The sequence below is a fragment of the Sarcophilus harrisii genome, chromosome 1, assembly GCF_902635505.1.
Source record: "Sarcophilus harrisii chromosome 1, mSarHar1.11, whole genome shotgun sequence".
NCBI lineage: Eukaryota > Metazoa > Chordata > Mammalia > Dasyuromorphia > Dasyuridae > Sarcophilus > Sarcophilus harrisii.
The window spans coordinates 680,051,301-680,072,427 of NC_045426.1; positions in this window are offsets into that span (position 1 = coordinate 680,051,301).

Genomic DNA, 21,127 nt, shown 5'->3' on the forward strand with positions numbered 1-21,127 from the left:
GGAGAGGAAGAGAGATAGAAACAGAGAAACAGAGATACTAGATGGAGACAGAGCCAAAGCCAGAGACAGAGACACACATAGAGAAAAAGAGAGACAGACAGAAAGACAAAGAGACAGAGAGACAGGCAAACAGAGACAGAGAGACATATAGACAGAGACAGAGACAAAGAAAGACAGACAGAGACAGAGATGAAGAGACAGACAGAAAGATTGACATAGAGACATACTAAATAACAGATAGATAATACATTTGTCAATAGATGGTAAACAATAGACAATAGAAAGCTAGATGAGAGATAAGAGATTGACAAATGAATGCAGAAATCAAAGAGAAAACATGAATTAAGTGTTTCCCCTACGCTGGCACTGTGCTAAATTCTGGGAGAACAAATACAAGCCGACAGACAGACCTTGCCCTCCAGGAGCATTCATTCTAATGGGGGAAAGAGCACAGCTATCCGTGCCCCAAGCAGAGCCCATGGCATAAAGCCACAGACCCCCTTTTTCTGCGTGGGTGAACGGAACAAAGTCCCGGATGCATCATCGTGCCTTTGGGTGGTCCTTCGTGGGGGGCAGAGACCACGCGCGTGCGTACGTGAGTGCGCATTTGGCGGTGTCCCCTGTCCGGTGGCTGCTCGGTGCCGGACTAGGAGCGCCCATCGTCACGTGGTTTCTGTTACGGCTACAGCCCGCTCTCGATGGCTTCGGGGTTTTGTTCATTCTTACAGAGGAGCTCCTTTGCTTTCCTTTCTCTTGCCCGAGACTAAGCGGCCCAGCAGCAGCCGGCGACTAACGAGCAAAGCTTTTTCTGCCAAATGTGAATGCGTTTCTGCTCCCTCCTAGGATGTAATTGGTGCGGGCCGAATACCTTCCTCCGTTCCGCAGCAGAGACGTTATGTCGATGGCTCCCTGTAGGACAATAGAATCCCCTGGTCCATATGTAGGAGCGGCAGGCGGTGACTTTCTGTTCCCGGCTCTAAAAACAGAGCAGAATGTACCTTATTATCATGTTTGCAGCAGGCAGAAGCCGCCTTTCTCCGTAAACTCTCCTGACATCCCCAACCGAGATAATTACGCTGCTTAAGGGAACTTTTGGCCCCACTAAAAATACTTAGCAACAGTTTGTGGCGGGGAGGAATGTGCACATGCAGGTGATCTGAGAAAGGGACCCGCCAGCGGGTCCCTTCTCCAGTCCATCCGAGAGCACGAAAGGGACTCCTCTTGGATTGCTGGGGTTTTGAAGTTTTTGATGTGTGTCTTTTGTCTCCCTGCCTCTTTATCTCCTCGTACCCTCATGACCAAGTCTTTGAGGCCAGGAAGTTCCTTCACACATCAGGAGAGATTCTGCTTTCTTTTTTGGCTGGATACAGAATAACTCCGAGAGAAAACCGTGTATTTCAGCTGTTCTGTTTATGTTTTCACTTTCATTTGAGGTACAGTATTTTAGCTTGTGGTCTGACTTTTCTCAGAGAGCCATCTAGGCCCCCTCTAGAGTGTTCTGTCACACGGTAAGTAGGGAGTTCAAAGGTTTGCTTAGTTTGACTTCGAGCTACTACAGGGTTCTCTAGAAGATCCCCAAATAGGAGCCATTTTTTGGTCTCTTTGACAAACTCCAATGAGGAAGAACCTATCATACAGCTGACACGTCACTTGTAATTGTTAGGAGCTTTTCCCAGGACACTAAGTCTAAATCTGCCTTCCAACACCGTCCACCAGTTCATCCTAGTTCTACCCTTTGGGGACCAGCACTATATAGCTAAGCTCTCTTTTCCATGGAAGCCGTTCAGATATGTGAAGGCAACTAGCAGGGTTCCCTTAAGTCTTTTATTTCCTCAGGGCTTAACCCAGTTCTTCCTACTGATCCTCACAGGCTTTACTATCCCTCTAGCCTTCATCTGAAAATTTCCCTTAAAATCCTAAAATCCTACCTTCCACAGGAAATCTCCCCAACTCCTCTTAATCCCAGTGTCTTTCTTCTGTTATTTCCCTTTTATCTTGTGTGTTCGTACATAATTGTTGCTTGTTTTTTCCCCCATTAGAGAGTATAAGCTTCTTGAGGGCTCAATACTGAGCCCAGTATTTGACACATAGTAGATGCTTAATAAATGTTTATTGATTGATTATCAACATCCTTCTTAGTAAATGGAAATTTTGCAAAAAGTGTGGGGCGGGGGAGAGAGGGTCTTTCTTGCCTGGATCCTACCAAGCCTAACTTTTGAACAGAATTTGTTCCATCATCCAGGCAAATATAAAGAGTGCCCATTATGTGAAAACAGTCCTTCTTGGAGACTAAATTTCCTTACTTCCCAAGGCGTAGTACCTAACAATGCAAAGTAGATTATTGGCAATGTGAGTGAGACAAAAGATGATAGCATTTATCTCCTTTAATAAGACTAGAAACATTGGAACTCGAAGAGTTGCTGCACATGTAAGATTGATGCAAAAAAGGATAAATATGAAGAGAGAGAGAAACAGAGATGAGACGGAGACAGAGAGTATGCATGTATGTATATATACATACATATGTTTGCAAGTATTCATTCATCTATTAATTCTTTTCTAGGTCATTAGAGATATTAGTAGATCAGGTTGTCTGAAGAGTTGGTCACTAGGGATCTTCAAGCAAATGTCTGATGACTACAAGTATCTGGTACATTTCAGTGAGGGGTTTGGGGGAGGTGGATTTGATGTCCACTGGCAAAAGTGTCCCATCTCTAGACTTAGAGGATCAGGGTTCAAAACCCAACTCTGATGCTTACTATCAATATGGTCTTGTTCAAATCCCTTCACCTCTCTAAATCTCAGTCTCCTTATTTATAAAAGGAGGAGATTTGAACTAGACTGAGGTCCTTTCCTAACTCTAGAGCTAGAAATTGAATTACCCCTACTCAATCTTTTCTATTAAGTTGCATCTCTAAACATTAGTTTCATTATTTTAAAATATAGAGAGTTATAGATATAAAATACTATCCCAATCAGGGTGGTTCAGTAGAAAGCAGTGGACCTAATGTCAGGAAAACCTGAGTTCAAATCTGCCTTCTCAGCGGCCAGATACTTACTGGATGTATGACCTTAAGCAAGTCATATATAGTCAGACTGTTTTTCTCATATTTAAAATTAATAATAGCACTTATCTCCAGGGCTGTTATGGGAATGAAATGAGATAATATTTATAAAGTGCTTTATAAACTTTAAAAGATTATGTAAATGCATTGTTGTTCAGTCGTGTCTGACTCTTCATGACCTCACTGGAAGATTTCCAGGAAAAGATCCTGGAGAAATTTGGTATTTCCTTCTCTGGTTCATTTTATAGATGAAGAAACTGAAACTGAAACAAATAGTGACTTGCCCAGGATCACACAGCTAGTAAGTGCCTGAGATTAGATTTGAATTCAGGTCCTCCTAACTCCAGGTTCAGCACTTTATCCACTATGCTACCTAGCTGCCCTATGTAAATGATAGTTGTTTATTATGATTATTATTTTGATTATGATTTTCTGCTTCATAGAGTTTCTATAGGAATTCAGGGAGATAGGTAAAATAGTTTTATCTTCTATTCAATTTAAAAATATATATTATTTATTAGCTGCCTACTGTATGCAGGGAATTCTATAAGGCACTGGGATAGGAGGACCAGAAATGTCAAGGAGAATCATTACATTTAGACAAGATAGCACCCTGCTCTTATGTCCCTTTATCCTCAGCAGATGCATCCCTAGAGATTGCTTAGAATGGATTCATTGGGTAAAATCCTATCTGGGAGCTGAAATTTAATTTCACTCCTAGGCCCTTGTGCATTCTGTCACCTAAACTAATATGTGTAGCTTCTAGATTACCGTCTACCTGGCTTGCTTTGATAAATAGATTAGTTCTATCCATGACTAACTTTGGTGTAATAAGATTATGGTGGGAAGGGGAAACTAAATTGAATGAGATAAGGTGTTATACTCCAAGTTTGAGGTGGAACTATTTCCTCTCAGAAAAACCAAGGGAAGTATCTTTTGTCCTGAACACCAAAAGAATTATGATTTTTGATTTCAGATGTCTTCTTTATAAAAGCTTGTATATATAAAAGTCCGGCCCAGTATTCCTTTTGAAGATGAGAGAGTGAGGGAGAGGCAGGCCAGCAATGGCGATCTTCCAGCTACCAACAAAGATGGAAATCCAGTCTCCCTTGGTGGCTTGGAGTGGCACGTCTCTACTTTTTTCTATGTATCTGTTACATGAAAACCATTCAGTGTTTTGTTACGTGATCCAATTGTTGCATAAATAAATAAGAAGTTATTTCAGAGGAGGCACCAGAAGCTGGGGGGATTAGGAAAGCTATCACACAGCTTTTATGCTCTGGAAAAATTTACTTAGTGCAGTAACCTAAGAATGGATCCCTTGATAGGTCATTATACTAAAAGATGGGGTCCTTGGAATATCAGGGGGTTGTCTCACTAGCAGCCCAAGTTCATATTCTTTCTAAATAGAGTCTAAATAACAGGGTAATGCTAGGACTAGGAAAAGCATTAGGACTCTAGGAAACTGAAAATGCCCAGTGAAGGAAGTAAATATAAGCAACACATTGTATATATATATATATATATATAATGTATATATGCATTGTGTATATATCTCTTATATGTATACTACATATATACTGTGTCTGTATACATATATATATTATTAGAATGTGAGAAATATAATATTATTATTAAACTTAAGTCTATAAAACCCCAAAAGTAAGGATGATGGACTATAGCTTATACTCACATCAGTCTTCTACAATCTACCATATAGTTATTATTCCCATTCTGCAGGTGAGGAAAGTGAATCTCAAGGAGAATAAGTCACTTTCCTCGGTTCTTTACTAGTGAGCTTCTGGGATATCTTACCAGCATGATCCTAAACAGGAAGGGAAAAGTTCTGTAGCTAATAAAAACTGATCACAGGGATTTCCCACTTGTTCCTCTTCAAGCTTTTCTTGCTATAACTGGGATCCGTAATATATAGTGTTAAATGAACTGGTAGAAGATAGAGTTTCTACTCTTGTTACTTCCTAAGATCAGAGAAAAAGGAAAATTTTTTTTATTGTTTTGGAAACCTGAATAATCAGTTCATTTTTACTCTAACCCTGACATATATCGGCTATATGTCCCTGGACAAGTAATTTAACCTCTTACTGCTCTAACCTAGAAATATTAAAATGGCAGCCACCCTGGCCATATTGTAGGGTAATACTCCAGAGTACTGCTTGACTAGATTTAATGTAATTGAAAAACATTTAGTAAAATAAATAAAGGTATAGTAGAGTATAGATAATATAAATATGTGGTTTTATAGGTGAAATATGTGGTTTTATAAGCCAATAAACAGACTGCAGGGACTCTCATGTACAGTTTTGTGGTCCCTATTTCTATTCAAGTTTGACACTACTCTTTCCAACTCTGAGATTGATGTCCATATTTGTATTGATAACAAGATTCCCTATATCAAAAAAAAAAATAAAATCACAGCTGGAATTCTTACTGCATTGCATATATTTCATATTTATTGATTTATAAACATTATTTTTCTCCTCCAACTAAAATATAAGTATCTTAAAAGTTTAACTCTTTATTTTTGTTTTTGTATTTTTATCCAAGTTTCTGACACAAAGTAGGTCCTTAACAAATGCTCACTGTATTGAACTGACTTGAATCAAATAAGTCTGGCAGTGGAAGAGACAGCATTGAGGTACCACAGGCAACAGAAAGAGGAAATTTAGAAAGTATATATTCAAGAATCAACAAATATGCTATCCCAAGAGGAAAGACAACCACATGCCTTTCCTAGATCTCAAAACATTAAAACAAACATCCAGGACACAGGACATGAGTATATGCTAAGATAGAGTTGTTGACTTTCTAGAGACTGGACTCTGACCAACCAGAAAGAATGGGGTAAGAAAAAAGGAACAAATTCCAGGCTGATGAAATTATACTAGACATCTTAATGAAAAAATGCTCAGTTTCCACTGAGCCATTAATGATTGGTTTCCACATGGAAGCACCCATCTCGGGTGACAAGCCTTTGACAAACTGTTTCTTTATTTTTTCATGGAGCTGTTCTGGATTAAAAAGATCAACCAAAAAAAGCCTGTTCTTAAATTAGAATATGCCTTGTAAGTTTCATTTTATATCAGTAAAGACCCAACTGAGGGATTGGGTCAAAGGAATAGATAAGAGGGTTTGTTCTTTCACACCCACTAAACAGCAGGCACTAATTATATATTCTTAGTTGATTTCATAAGATCAAAGATTCCTAACTAGAAGAGTCTCTACAGAGCATATATTATAAGCTCTTCCTTTTATAGACGGGGAAACTGAGGTAATAAGAGCTAAAACAACATACATAAGGTCACAAACGGTGTGAGTAATTGAGCTAGGATTTTCTTTTCTTTTATTGATCTGTCCTTCCCATTTTCCATGCCCATCAAGCAATTTTTAAAATGAAAAATCAAACTCAAAAATGAAAAATAAAGCCTTTAACACACATCCATAGTCTAGCAAAAACAAATTCCTATATTGGCCATGTCATGTGAAATTTATCATCTCTCTGACAGGAGGTGACTGGTCTGTTTCATCTTTATTTTCGGATTTGAAACCAGGTATTTTAACTTTAAAGCAATCCAATCAAATGTAAATTTATCAAGTATTATTTAGATGCATAGAATGGGTTACATTTCATATTGTGGGAAGGACCACATAAGCCACGAATCTTCTTTGAGTTCACAAATCTGTTGAATATTATGCATAGTTCTATGCTACATGATTGGGATAAAAAGCCAAAATTTTTTACCCATACTAAGTTTACATCCTATTCGAAGACATCCCCTAGATTAGCCATTATACTTTCCTCTACATTCATGCTACCTCTATAATGATTTGCTTATATAAAATGATAGGGTGGTTCAATGAATGGAGAACTTGGAGTTAGAGAGATTTGAGTTCTAATCCAGCTTCAGAAACTTATTAATTGTGTGATCCTGGGCAGATTTGAACTCAGGTTTCCATGACTCCAAGTCTATTGCTCTTATTCCCTGTGCTACCTACCTGCCCTATAGTATATAAACGCTAGCTATTCTTATCTTTAAAAAAAAAATCACAATTTATCATCAACATCTTTTAGTCTTAAAGCAGAATTTGTTCATCTTCTCAATGATTAGCTTTTTCAATTTTAGTGTTTGAAAGTATTAGATAATAAAGAGAAAAGTTCATTTTCCACAGCTCAGAACAAAAAGAATTATGTTTGGCTAATTTGGTACCACTGAGCTATTAGTTAAGAATTTAAATCACTGTAGTCAATTTTAGGTTGAAATTGGTCTCTCTGAGTTCTGTAATTAATTTACTGAGCTTGCAAAGTAACTACAAAATGTTATGGCTTAACACATTGGAAGATTCTTAGTCCCTGACATTTCTGATAAACTGACAGCCTCTTATTCCACAACTCACTTCAGAAGGGATGGAAAACCACATTGGTAATATTCATCCTTTAAGTAGCATGGCATTTTTGACCAGAAAGTTATTCGAAGTTTGCTTTTAAAAGCTTTGAAGATAGGAGTCACGGACGAGACTGGGGGCAGCTAAGTAGTTTTAATGCATAGGAAAATGGGCCTGGAGTCAGGAATATCTGCATTCAAATCCAGCCTCAGACATTTAATAACTGTGTGAAGCTGGATAAGTTTTTTAATCTGTATTTCCCTCATTTTTTCATCTGTAAAATGGGGCAAATTATAGCACTTATCTTCTAGGATTGCTGTGAAGATCAAATGAGATAATTGTAAAATGCTTAGCACTGTGCCTAGCATGTGGAAACTATAGAAATGATAGATATTATTATGATTAGATATGATGTGAAGTTTCAAATATTAAGGCACCTCACTTAAGAAAAGGTGAGGCATTTATTAAACACTTACTATATGTCAGATTTTGTGCTAAGGGCTGGGGTTACACATCCAAGTAAAATGTTTTCTGCCCTTAGGAAGTATTGAAAGATATTCTGATTCAATGACCTCTTTGTTCGTGGTCCTGATTGTAAATCAGTGCTGGGAGAGAAAAGTTGGGGAGGCATCTATTAGGTACTCTTAACACCTTTTGCTACCAGTGATGTTTGTACCTCACCTGATAAACATCATATACAGGGGAGGAACTAAGATGTACAAACCCATCCCTATCTGATACCATGGACCTATCTCAATTGCCTTTATCTCATTATGAAAATTACCAATAAAAACCAGTTCCTCCTTAAATCCTTTAACATCCTCCATTGATCAGCCCCATGTACAGAGTCATCCCTATCTGCTACCATGGACATATCTAAATTGCCTTTATCTCATTATGAAAATTACCAATAAAACCCAGGTCCTCCTTAAATCCTTTAACATTCTCCATTGATCAGCCCCATGTTGCTACCATGAACTATTTTAATAAACTCCTTTCAAATTCTCTTCTTCCTGACTTTTGCCTGATGTGAAGCCTGAATGAGCAAAAAATTTTCTTTTTAATGAGAACTTACATTTTAATAGGGAAAGGCAACACCCAAAAGGACTCTGAGAAGAGAAACGGGAGCAAGGGAGCTAATTGTAAAGACTGAAGAAAAGTCCTATGAGCCAAAAGCAGAGCCAGAAGAAGAAAGAGTTAAGACCAGCCTGGACCAGTAAGAATAGGGAGCTGCTATGCTAGAGGTATATTCTAAGGTAAGAAGGCTCCAAATGCTGAAGAAGTTCAGGGCAGGGTGGAGGTGGGAGAATTTAGCTGGAACATTGCAATAAAGTTCTGAGATTAAGAAGAGAAGGGAAATAGTATGTCTTTCTTACTTATGTAGCAGATTTTTTTTTAATTCCTGCTTATTTATTACAATGTTATTAGCTATAGCAACATATTGTAGTAGTAAGATGCAAAGCCTAGAGTCAGTATCAAATTGGACCAAATTCCACGTCAGCCACTTACTACCTATGTGATCTTGGACAGTTCCTTATATGTTAAATGAGAAGGGTTGAATGGAAGAGTCTCCGACATCATCGTCTAGTTCCAGATTTCTATTCCTATGATGGGAAGGGAATGCAGCTCTCCCCCAGAACTCCCCCAAGCAATGAAAACACAAAATCTAATTTGGGCTTTCCAGGAATTCTAATGCTAGGTTGGTTTACATGTAGCTGCACATCATGGGCTGGCTGATTAGAACATGGGAGTGTACAGGATTGTTTCCATAGAACATGTAGGAACAAGGTAAGGATAATCTCCAATTTTTCCTAATTGAAGTTGTTAACTCTAGAAATACCTTGGACACGGACTTTATCATTTCAGAGCTCAAGTTTTCTATGCTTAGTCTCCTTGTGCTTGCTATAATTTCCTACATGAGGACCTTAAAAAAAGGGGGTGTTTGGGGATCTAGAACTGTATTAGGAGCTCAATATTCTGGAAAATCCTATGCTACTTCAGTAGGAGATATCATCACTCTTTATTCAAAAGTTTTCTGACTGTATATTCTAGTGGGGATTCTTATGCAGGATCATAACTTCACAGAATTAAAATTATAGAATCTCAGAGATAGAAGAGATGCAAAAAACTCATTCAACCTATTACTTTCAAAAGAATCCTCCTTATTCATTCATTCCATCCTTGCCTAAAAGAAACTAAGGTACAGTAAGTAGATAGAGCACCTGGTCTAGGTTCAGAAAGGCCGGATTTCCAATCCAGCCTCAGACTCTTATTAGTTGTAAAGCCCTGGGCAAGTCTGCCTCAGATTCCTCACCTATAAAATGGGGATCAGAAGGGTTTGTGAGAATGAAATGAGATGGTATTTATAAAATACTGAGCATAATGTCTGATATATAATAGATATTTTTAAAATGCGTGTTCTCTTTCCCCTTTTCATTTATTCATTCACTTATTCCTTTGATCAACGAATGTTTATTATGTGTTTTTTTAATTCTCTGAAGAATTTTGGAATTAATTTGTGGCATGGGAGACACCAGCACAGCACTGCCCAGCTTTATGTGCCCTCATCAGAAAAGGTGCTCTGGTCTATAAGTAAAGCAGAATTGAAGAAGCTCAAAAGAAATGCAAGATGCACAGATTTAGAGAGTCTACCCTAAATATTCCCAGCGACTATTTGTGACTGACCTGTGATAGTGCCTTCTGACCTCACATTGGTCTGAGCAGCCACAGCTGGACATATTGTAATTTGACTCTAAAAGAATGATGTCATTTGTCCCCTTCAAGAACAAAGGACAATAATAAACAGCTAATCATTTTGCACAGATACATATATCTCTCTATAAGTATATATAAAGTATGTATATCTATATATGTTTGTTGCTATATTACATATGTAATACTTATGTATATATATATGAAATTAATTACTGAAAAATTAATTTTCAAAGAGAGGGTATTAGCAATTGAAGTGGTTGGAGTGGGCAGGAAATTGTCAGGTTTCCTAGAGATTATAAAGATGTGGAGAGGGAAATAAAGAAGAATAAAAGTGGGGAGGGGGGACACAGAGAGGAAAGAGAGATATAGGAGCAGGAGAGGGGGGGAGGACAACAAGTACAAGGACAGGGAGGGAAAGAGACAGGGAGAGGAAGGGAAGGAAGGAAAAAAGAAGCAGGGAAAACAGACAGATAGACAGAGGGGGGAGAGATACAGAAAGATACAGACAGAGATACAATAGAGAGAGAAAGAAAAAAAGGGAGAAAAGAGGAGAGGAGAGATAAAGAGACAGAAAGAGAAGAGAGAAGGGGACTCAGGAGAAAGCCAAAAGGTATACCTACTGAGAGAATATGGGACAAGAATGATTATGCTGAAAAGGAGACTGCGGAGGAGTCATCAATAAGTAGAACAAGAAGAAAGCAGTATCATGAGGTCCAGAAGAAAGAGAAAATTGGAGAGAAGACAGCAGAGATGACTGAGAAAGGACCATTTGATTTAGCATTTAAGAGAAGCAAGTTTCATTTGAGCAGAAAAATGAGAAGCCATAGTGCAAATGGCTGAAGAATGAGAGGAGAGGAAGGAGAGGTAATGAGTTATCCTTTTCAATCACAACTTTTCCCATAATGATTTCAATATATTGTGGGTGAGTAGAAGAAATTAAATTGGAATTTGGGGGGAGTTTTGCAGAAGCTGCATTTGACATGCAAAGACTAACACCAAATATTTAACCCAGATTTTACCAAAAAAAAAAAAAATACAAATTATTTTTAATCTAGTCAGACCAAGGCAGAATACAGTAGGAGTATCATTTCACTAGTTTTGGACACCAGGCTTTTCTTCAAGCATACTAGACAGATTATATTAGCTTTTTGGCCACCATATCTGGCAAGTGATTGATTCATATTGAGCCTTAGTCCACGAAGATTCAGAAATATTTTTCAGATGAACTATCATTTGGCCTTGCATCCCTCGTCTCATACCTTTGACAATGATTTTTTAACCCAAATCAATCCATAGAAGGCGACTAGTGATACAATGAGTAGAACATTGGAACTAGCATCAGGAAGATCTGAGTTCAGATCTACCTTCTGACTACCTGTGTGGCTCTTAGCACTATTCTGCTGAGACATACTTATTTACATGTCATCTCCTCTGTTAGACTGTTCGTTCCTTGGGAGTAAGGAATATCTTTTAGCTTTTTCTTTTTCATCCTCAGTGCTTAGCATAGTGACTTGGATAAAATAATTGCTTAATAATTATTTATTGACTGACTTGATCTCTGACTCAGTTTCCCTTTTTTGTAAAATAGGGATAATAATAGCCATATTATTATAGTCTCCCAGGACTGTCATGAAGATCAAACAAGATAATATATGTAAAGCAGCTTTGTAAACTCTCAATTCTAGTGTTTTTCTTCTATTATTTCCTATTTATCCTATAAATAGTTTGTTCATATACATATTCTTCTGTTGTTGGCTCCTCCATTATGCTGTGAGTTCCTTAAGGACAGAAATAATCCTTTGCCTCTATTTTCTATCCCCAGAACTTAGTACAGTATCTGGCACTTAATATATGTTTATTGTCTCTCTGGCTGATTAAACTTTAGAGGGCTATATGAACTCTAGTTAGCTAATAACATCTTATGAAAACTCTGCCCAAAGTTTGAGCCTATCACTATCTTTTCAGATGCTGGCTTCATTATTTCAGTCCCAAAGTAATATAGCTCAGTAAGAAATGAGAAGATGGTCTGCAGTGAGTTCCTTCCTTTAAAAAAAGGTTTTTGGAGCTCATGGTTTCATCCTCTAATCAGAAGGACACAGAGTGTTGACGAGGTAGTGTACTAAGGCTGATGGGATCTTAGCGGATGATGAGGTTTCCTTAATAATGGCTTCCTGGGGTATAGTAGGGAAGTCCTAGAGTGCCATAGTCAAGTGAGAAAAATGTCATTCATCTCTATTTCTCGCCACTTTGTGTCACCTGCAGATTTGATGGGAATGCAATCTATACCTTTATCCAAATCTCTTGATAAAAATGTTAAACAGCACAGAACCAAGCACACCTCCTTAAACTGGAGCATAAAGTTTTATGTCTTTAGAGATCCCTGAGGCATCAATTCATTTCAACAAACTTTTCTAAAGCATATGCTATGTGGAAAGAGCTGCAGATCCACAGACATTAAAAAAATGTCAAGGAATTTATATTCCAAAAAGGTGTCATCTCAGGATAGAATGAAGACAAGACTGGAATCTTGGAGTAGAGAGTAATGTCCTGGAACCTTGCATGGCTTGACCTTTTGCCTAATAGAAACAATCTGCATTCAAGCAGAGACTGTAATAGATAGAGAGATAGATAGAAAGAAGGAAGGATGGATGGATAGATAGATAGATAGATATAAATAGATAACATGATATGTAGGTAGGTAGATAGATGGATGGATAGATGAATGAATAGATGGATAGATGGATAACATGATAGGTAGATAGATATGTATGTGTATGTGTACATATGTGTGTACATATACATATATGCATGCACAGAGAGAGACAGGGACTGTATACGTCCATAACGTAATGGAAAAAAAAATAAATACTTTCCTGCATTCACTCTACTTTATGCAGACCATTCTACAAGGCACAAGGAACTGTTTACCTAAGACACAATCCCTGACTTTACAGAGTTCATAGATCTTTATTGGGGAAATGGGAATAAGATAAAATTGAGTGTTGTACATTGGCCAAATGTATTACAGTTGCCAAAAGAACAGGACATGAAATAGAGCCAGAATGTTGGGGTTGTAGGAGGAGCAAATGCTTGAATTATATTTTATGGTAGAACAATGAAAAGTGAATTTAGAATTGGAGGACGAGGGATAGGTTTACCATTTAAAACCTGGGTCCACCTTGGCCAAGCACTCTAATTTCTCTTGGTCCTGAGTTGCTGACAGGTAAAGGTCTGAATGAGATGAATTTCAAGGTTTCTTCCAAGTACAATATGATTCAAAGATGAGTGGGTAGGAATAAGGAGAATTTTCCAGGGGCAGAGACTCAAGGAGTCTAGGGTTTATTGTGCCCTAGTATTAGTACTAGTGCTGGTATTGGTATTAGTATTAGTATTAAAGGCAATCTTGTATAATGGAAAAAGTTCTGGTTTTATCATCAGATCTTATTTATTTAAAATACACACAGATATATCTCTTTATTTATATTATTTATTTTAAACCCCAAATCTACTAAATACTTACTAGTATGACCTTATTCAAATTATTTCCTTTTTTTTTCTCACTTATAAAATGAGTTGTACTAAATGATCTTGCAGGTCATACCAGCTCTGAGCTCCTATAAAACCACTCAATTCTTTGCCATCGCTCAGATTCTACCATTCCTTGTTCCACCACGAGGTGGCTCCAAAGTGCCTAAGGTATTTCTAATCATCTCTCCATCAAACTATACCTAATCACCCTCACCCTCCACTCCTGTCATTCAGCTTTCTCAGAATGGGAGTGATGACTCTATACAGGCAGAAAGTGATTCAATATCCCAATTATTTAAGATTTGCAAAGAAATTTACAAATATTTTCAAGTTTGATATCTCTGGAAGGTAGGTTGCTGTCATTATGCCCATTTTACAGATGAGGAAACTGAGGCAAGCAGCAGTTCAATGACCAGCCCAGTTGGGAGGTATCTGAGGTCATATTTGAACTCAGGTATTCCTATTCCAGATCCCACCAACTGCTGCCACCTAGCTGGCATAATCTGAACTAGCTATTGTTATTATATGCCTAACTATCATCCTCTCATAAATTTAGATTTAGGAAGGATCTTAGAGGTCATCTAGCTGTGTGTCCCCTTAATCATATTCTTTTTGGGAAAATACTCATTTGCTGAAGTGTGAGTCATTTTGGATCTATTTGCCTGATAATCAGATTAAATTATCATGAAAATAAGACATGAGTTGCTCTGAGTATTTGAATAAAGGAATATACCTTGGAAGGCAAGAAATAATTGGGGTGAAGGAAGAGCATGAGCAGAGGAATCAGTGGAGTAAGACGAGCAGTTTCACAAAATAGTTATCTGGAATTTCCTAGAAGAAAATATCTTTATGGGCTCTTCTCGAGCTCCTGGAAAGTTATTGGATTTGGAATAATGGGACCAAGTCAGTAAAGAGACTTTCGAGTTTGCCTTCTCATTTACATTCCCCCAATTTTCTAGTTTCTTACAAACAAGTGTTATTAGTCTATGTATTTGATTTTAGGATATACCTAATATATTTCTGCCCTAAAGTATAAAAAATAATAGTAATAAAACATGAAATCAAATATACAGAAACAAGTCAACGTGGAAAGCTTATTTCATAGTAAGCATGATTTTTGTAATAGGGCATTCTTTCCCAAAGAGCTTAAAGCTATTTCTAATGCTTCTGTACCTAGGAAGGCATGATTGTGTTAGAAATATTTTTTTTCTTAAGAGGAAGCTTTTGTAATTGAGCAGAAATGTGTAATTTGTGAAAAAGTAGTCTTGCTTTCAGCTCATGGACATCTCAGTCTGGAATAAGTTGAATTGTAAAATAATCTTTCCAAAAAATGTAGTGGTAATAGACAAAGAGAACCTCCCCTACAAAATCCTTTTTTTAAAGAGACAAGTTACTAAGTTATGCATGGAAGGAAGGAAGGAAAAAGAGGATGAGAGGAGGGCACAAACATTTATTAAGCATTTACTATATGTCAGGCACTGTACTAAGAGCTTTACAAATATTATTTTAGTTGATCTTCACTTCAAACTTGTAATGTAGGTACTATTATTTTTTCCCATTTTATAGATGAAGATACTGACATAGATAGAGGTTAAATCAGATGCCCAGGTTCATACAGCTAGCAATTATCTGAGGTCAAATTTCAATTCAGGTTTCCTGGGTCCAAGTCTAGTATTCTACAAGCTGCTCTTTCTAGCTGTAGAACACCATAAAGGCTGTTAGAAATGGTTTATGATATCTTGGGCTATTACTCTGTGAAACGTGAAGGACATTATCCCCAAATAAATGGGATGGCCAACTTATAACATCCAAGAGCTGACCTGATTCGAGTCCCCTACAGTATGGCCAAAAATTGGCCCTGTGTTTAAAATTATCCATAATTATTCAACATCTTGCACACTTTGTGCCAAATATGAATTCAATTATCTCACCCTTTTTTATACGGTTCTATATTAAGGAATCCCACTTCACCTGACTTTCTAGCACTTCCAATAACACGCTGGCTGCCTTTTTATTGGTGGTAAGAACTTTCACAATTACCCAGAGTTTATCTCGATCAGAGTGGTCAATAAAAGCTTAATTTTATAGTCATGTTTCACTTACCTGAAGGAACATTCAGGGAAGTACAGGCTGAAAGCACATCCTCCTTGACCGTGAGTTTTTAATTCAGAAGACACAGGGCTTGAGGGGTTAATCAATAGAAGGCAATGACTTAGAACTTGTATTACAAATAAAGGATTTAGTGGAGATGGAAGAGAGCTATAGCAGACTGGTCTGAAAAGTGAAATTAAAAAAAAAAACTCCAAGAAAATAATTATTTGCTGCATTAAAACATTGACCAGAGTTCAGGAAAAAAAAGCATTTCTGTCAGTCCAGGGCACTGCAGCCTCCAAAAATATATTACTGTGATGGTTACAAATGCAGAAATACATGAGACCTCCTTTGGGGGCTGTAATTCTGGGGTCTACACCAAGTGTAATCCACGAGAATAGGCAGGTAATGAGGTTCATTCTGTCACTGGTTTCCTAGGAAGAGGGGCAAGACATGGCATTGGAAATTGCTCACAAATGGGAGACAGAGTGTTTACCTCATGGGATGGGCAATGAGGGAAAATGTTGAACAGGTATGTATGGTTTTAGTAATAGTGCAGGTTTTCCTAGAATTGAATGGATCCTTTGAGTGCTAGTGGAGAAAGGCAGGACTATAAGAAGTCTATTTTTCTAAAAGGGGGAGCATTAGAGAGGGTTAGTTGAAATATTAACTATGGCATTCCCTGTCACTAAGGTCAAGGAGGTAATGAAATAAACAACTCAATGGAAAAGTTAGATAGATAGAACAGGCTAAATTTAGAGGGTTTTTTTTTTTTAATGTTTTAAGAGCAATATTTTACATATAAATCAGGGAACTGACAGAATAAGAGCTATGGCCTAGAGCTCCAAGTTTCCTCATAACTTTAAAATGTTAACATCCTGCAAAAATTTATCCACATACATATGTATGTATGTATATATGTGTGTGCAGATGTGAACGTACATATACTCACACATGTATATATACACATAGCCAAGTATACCTATATACCTGTACATACAAGCACATGTGTTTACATACATGTATGCACACACGGAGAGAGTAATATCTCGCACACATACACATGACACAATCACAGACACAAATGATATGTATATGAACATATATGTATACAAATTATATGTAAGTTAATATAATTATATATGGCTATGTTATAATTATACATTATAGTACAATGCATGTATATTAACATATAATTATATAAGGTAATATATATTATACATATATATATACATACAAGCAAATTTAGCATTTGCATTTCTATTTTTATAGTATTTGTCTAGAAATATCATCCCATGATTGTCAGAGATCAGCAAATGATGACCTGCAGGCCAAATGTCACTCACTTTTTTGTGGGTTTTGTAGTTAAGAATGGGTTCACATTACATTGAATTCCCAGTCCCTATATTTTTGCCCACCTGCATTTTTGATTTCCTTCACAGGCTAACTGTACAATATTTCAGAGTCCGATTCTTTTTGTACAGCAAAATAATGGTTTGGACATGTATACTTATTTTGTATTTAATTTATACTCTAATATATTTAATATTGGTCATCCTGCCATCTAGAGGAGGGGGTGGGGGGAAGAAGGGGAAATTTGGCAATTGTCAATGCTGTAAAATTATCCATGCATATAACTTCTAAATAAAAAGCTATTTAAAAAAAAAAAAAAAGAATGGGTTCATTCTTAAGTTTGTGGGCCATACAAAAGCCAAATCTGGGCCACAGGTCGACATACCATTAATGCAATTTCTTGCTAATGGAAATACATAAGACTTTTCCTGATTATTGACCCTCAAAGTTTTATTCTCTATAAACTTTGAAATGATTTGGTAGGCATCTAGAGTACTAGACTTGGAGTTGGGAAGAAATGAGTTCAACTCCTGACTCAACATATGTATGAGCTGTGTGACCCTCGACAAGTCACTTAACTTATTTTGGCTTGTTTCTTAGTCTGCAAAATGGAGAAGCACCTAGCTCTTAGGGTACTGTGAGACTCTAATAAGGCTACATATACACACATACCTAAATATTTATACCTATACCCATATACATTTATATATGTATTATATATGTATAATATATTTTATATAAAATTTTGTTTTATATCTATACATGTATATATACATATATATTTCTTTATATAAAATATTTTGAAAACCTTGTATTTAAAGGCCTTCAATTATTATGCTGATGTCTGACACATATTTCTTCTTCCCAGTAGAATATAAACTCTTTGAGGGCAAAGACTATTTTATTTTGGTCTTTTTTCACCTAATATCCAGCATCTTAGCATATATATTGTTGTTCAGTTGTTTTGCAGTGTCTGACTCTGTGACCCTGTAGATTGCGGTGACTTTGGGATTTTCTTGGCAAAGATACTAAAGTGGTTTGCATTTTCTTCACCAGTGGATTAAGGTAAATGGAGATTAAATGATGTATCCAGAGTCACACAGCTAGGAGGCATCTGAGGCCAGATTTGAACTCAGGTTTTCTCACTCCATACCCAGCGCTCTATCCAATGAGCAATTTGGCTGCCTCAGTAGACATTAATAGATATTTGTTGAATGAAAATTCCCAATCGTGACAGTGGGCCAATCAGACTCTCACAGAATGATGTGTGTACTTTTCTTAAATGTGATCACAATTTTCATTTTATTATTAAAAGCTACTACAGTTTTAGGAGTCCTCAGAATTGATGACCCATCCAAATTTAAGCCAGTTCATGTCCCTGCCTCGTTCCCTGATTCCTAAGCTCATCCCAGAAAAAGCCAAATAGAGAACATTCTGGGTGGAAGTGCTACACTTCCCCTAATTACACTGATCACAAGACTTGGTCTGATCAATTAAGTGGCCTGCACACCTTGACTGACTACAATTACACCACATTTGAGGGTTCTCCATTTCCCTACCATGTTTAAATTTTATCATCTCAATTTTATCTGGAAATCCAGTCATCACGTTAAGGTCCAAGGCCCTGTTTAGTGTATGCTGTGTACCATAGCTAAGTGAAAGCTATAAATGGAATATTTAAACACGGACTTAACTGAGTATGAAACAGTCCCAAGCAGAAGCTTCATAGAAAACTACAATTCATTTTATGTCTCTAATCTATTTTTAAATGGTATGTATTTTAAATCCCTCTAAATACAGTGTCTGACTGTTTTCTTATTAAGATGAGAGAAGGGAGGAAAGTATCTTTACATAACATACAGTGTACAACATAAATAAAGGCAACTTTTTTCTGCATATTGTTGGTGAAACATTTTTATTGTCTTAAAAATATGTCCTTTTCTCAAAGGATTCTAGTGTACATTTTGAAAATAAAAGCATAAATTAACAAGAGGGAAGTCCTGCATCTTTAATGTCATTCAATGAAAGACTGAGCCAGGTTTTCAAACAATCAGCATTTTATAATAGCAGCAATATTTGACAGTAGAGAAATGAACACAGATACAGCAGTCCCTCCTATTTGGGCCATTTTTGCACAAATCAGTTTCAGCTGCATTCAAAGTCACATCAAAAAGCTGGATATTCCCCGCCTGAATCCAGCTGCCAAGCTTTGATGTCCTATCTCTGGCCACAGCCATGGCTTCTCAGACCCCTTAGACACTTGGACAAAGCAAAGATTGCTTTGCCAAAGGCCCTAAGCAGATGTTTTTAGCTCTGCAGAGCCCCTACCGTTCACTCACAAAGGTCTTTGGGTAATGGGTTTGTGTTCAGAAGAAACACCTGAGATCAAGATGGCGGAATGTTATACTGAAGGGCTGAGTAAGATAAACTTTTCATTCCTTTCCCTTGCAAACTATTATCGGAATTTATTTGCTTTGAGACCTATTTTTAACATTTCAAAATAGATAGTTTCAACCCATTATTTTAAAAATAGAAAGGCTGAAAAGCAGTGAGTCCAAAATATCCCAATCTGCCCCTGAAGCACAGCCAGATCCGATCAATCCTGGCAGGAGCCACAGCAACAAAACCTCATTAAAGGCTTTCTCAAATGGGATGTGAGTGGCCCCAGATAACATTTGCCTACTTTACTCCCCCCTTTTTACATGAAGCCTTGAGTGCCTAAACCATGGGTTTCAATCAATTTTCTCCCTCCCTCTTAATTAGGAGGTGACAGCACACTCGTGGAAATGGACAGGCTGCTGTCTACAACAGGCAGTTTTCAAGGCAAATTCAGAGGCAGGTAGGAGATGGGAACTATAAATTTGGGAGTTGGGAAGACCTGAATTTGAATCTTGCTTCAGAAACTATCTACAAGACCTTTCAACCTCAGTCATCTAATCTGTAAAATGGGGATAATAACAGCCCTGATCTCACAGGGTTGTTGTGAGGATTGAGTGTGATAATATATGGAAAGTGCTTTGCAAATCTTTAAGCACTCTATAGATTTCATGATTGATGGATAAGTGAACGTTATTACAAGGGAATAATGTGTATTAATAGGAAAGGCAGTGTGGTATAATGAATTGGGAATAGTCACAAAGCCAGAAAGACTGGGGTTCACATACTACCTTTGACAATTGGCTTTGACACTGAACCACTCACAAGGTCTCATCTCTTAAACGCTGAGGTACATTAAGTTACAGAGCACTTGACACATAAATTGCTGGAGAAAATTGGGAGTTTTATCAATGAAATCATAGGTCCAGTTCTTATTCTCAAAGCATATTAACAATAAAAGGGAGATATTGCACAATTAAAGGGTTAAACCGAACAATACACATAACAAAGAATATATGGTTTTCTCACCAACATTGGTCCCCTGTGTCTGCCATGGTCCTGAGGGTAGTTGGGAGAGGGAAGCTCTGAATTGGCCCCAAGTAATTCTTAACCTTTTCACTTTTAGGAGACAAGGATAGAGCAGGCCTGGTGTATCCAGATCAGCCTCTTCCAGCCTACTGGTGACTTTAGGCTACTCCAGATCCCATGGCCTCCTCCTCAATCTTCCTCATTCCCGCAAACTAGAACAAAAAGCCAACTATTCTGAATTTTGTTGCTTTCTTCTGGACTCTAGCCAGCATCTTCTAATTATGTAACTGGTGAACTAATAGATGCCTGGGCTAAGATATATTCATTTCATATCACTGTTTCCAGTACAACGGGCAGCGTTTCCCCCTTCAATACTTCCAGGATCTGGGAATTCATGAGTAGGGATTACTCACTCCCAAAGCACAATCACACCCCCACCAAAATTTATAGGAGATGGGGGCATCTAGATGGTGCAGTGGAAAGAGCATTAGCCCTGGAGTTCAAATCTGGCTTCAGACACTTAATACTTCCTAGCTATGTGATCCTAGGCAAATCACTTAATTTCAAAA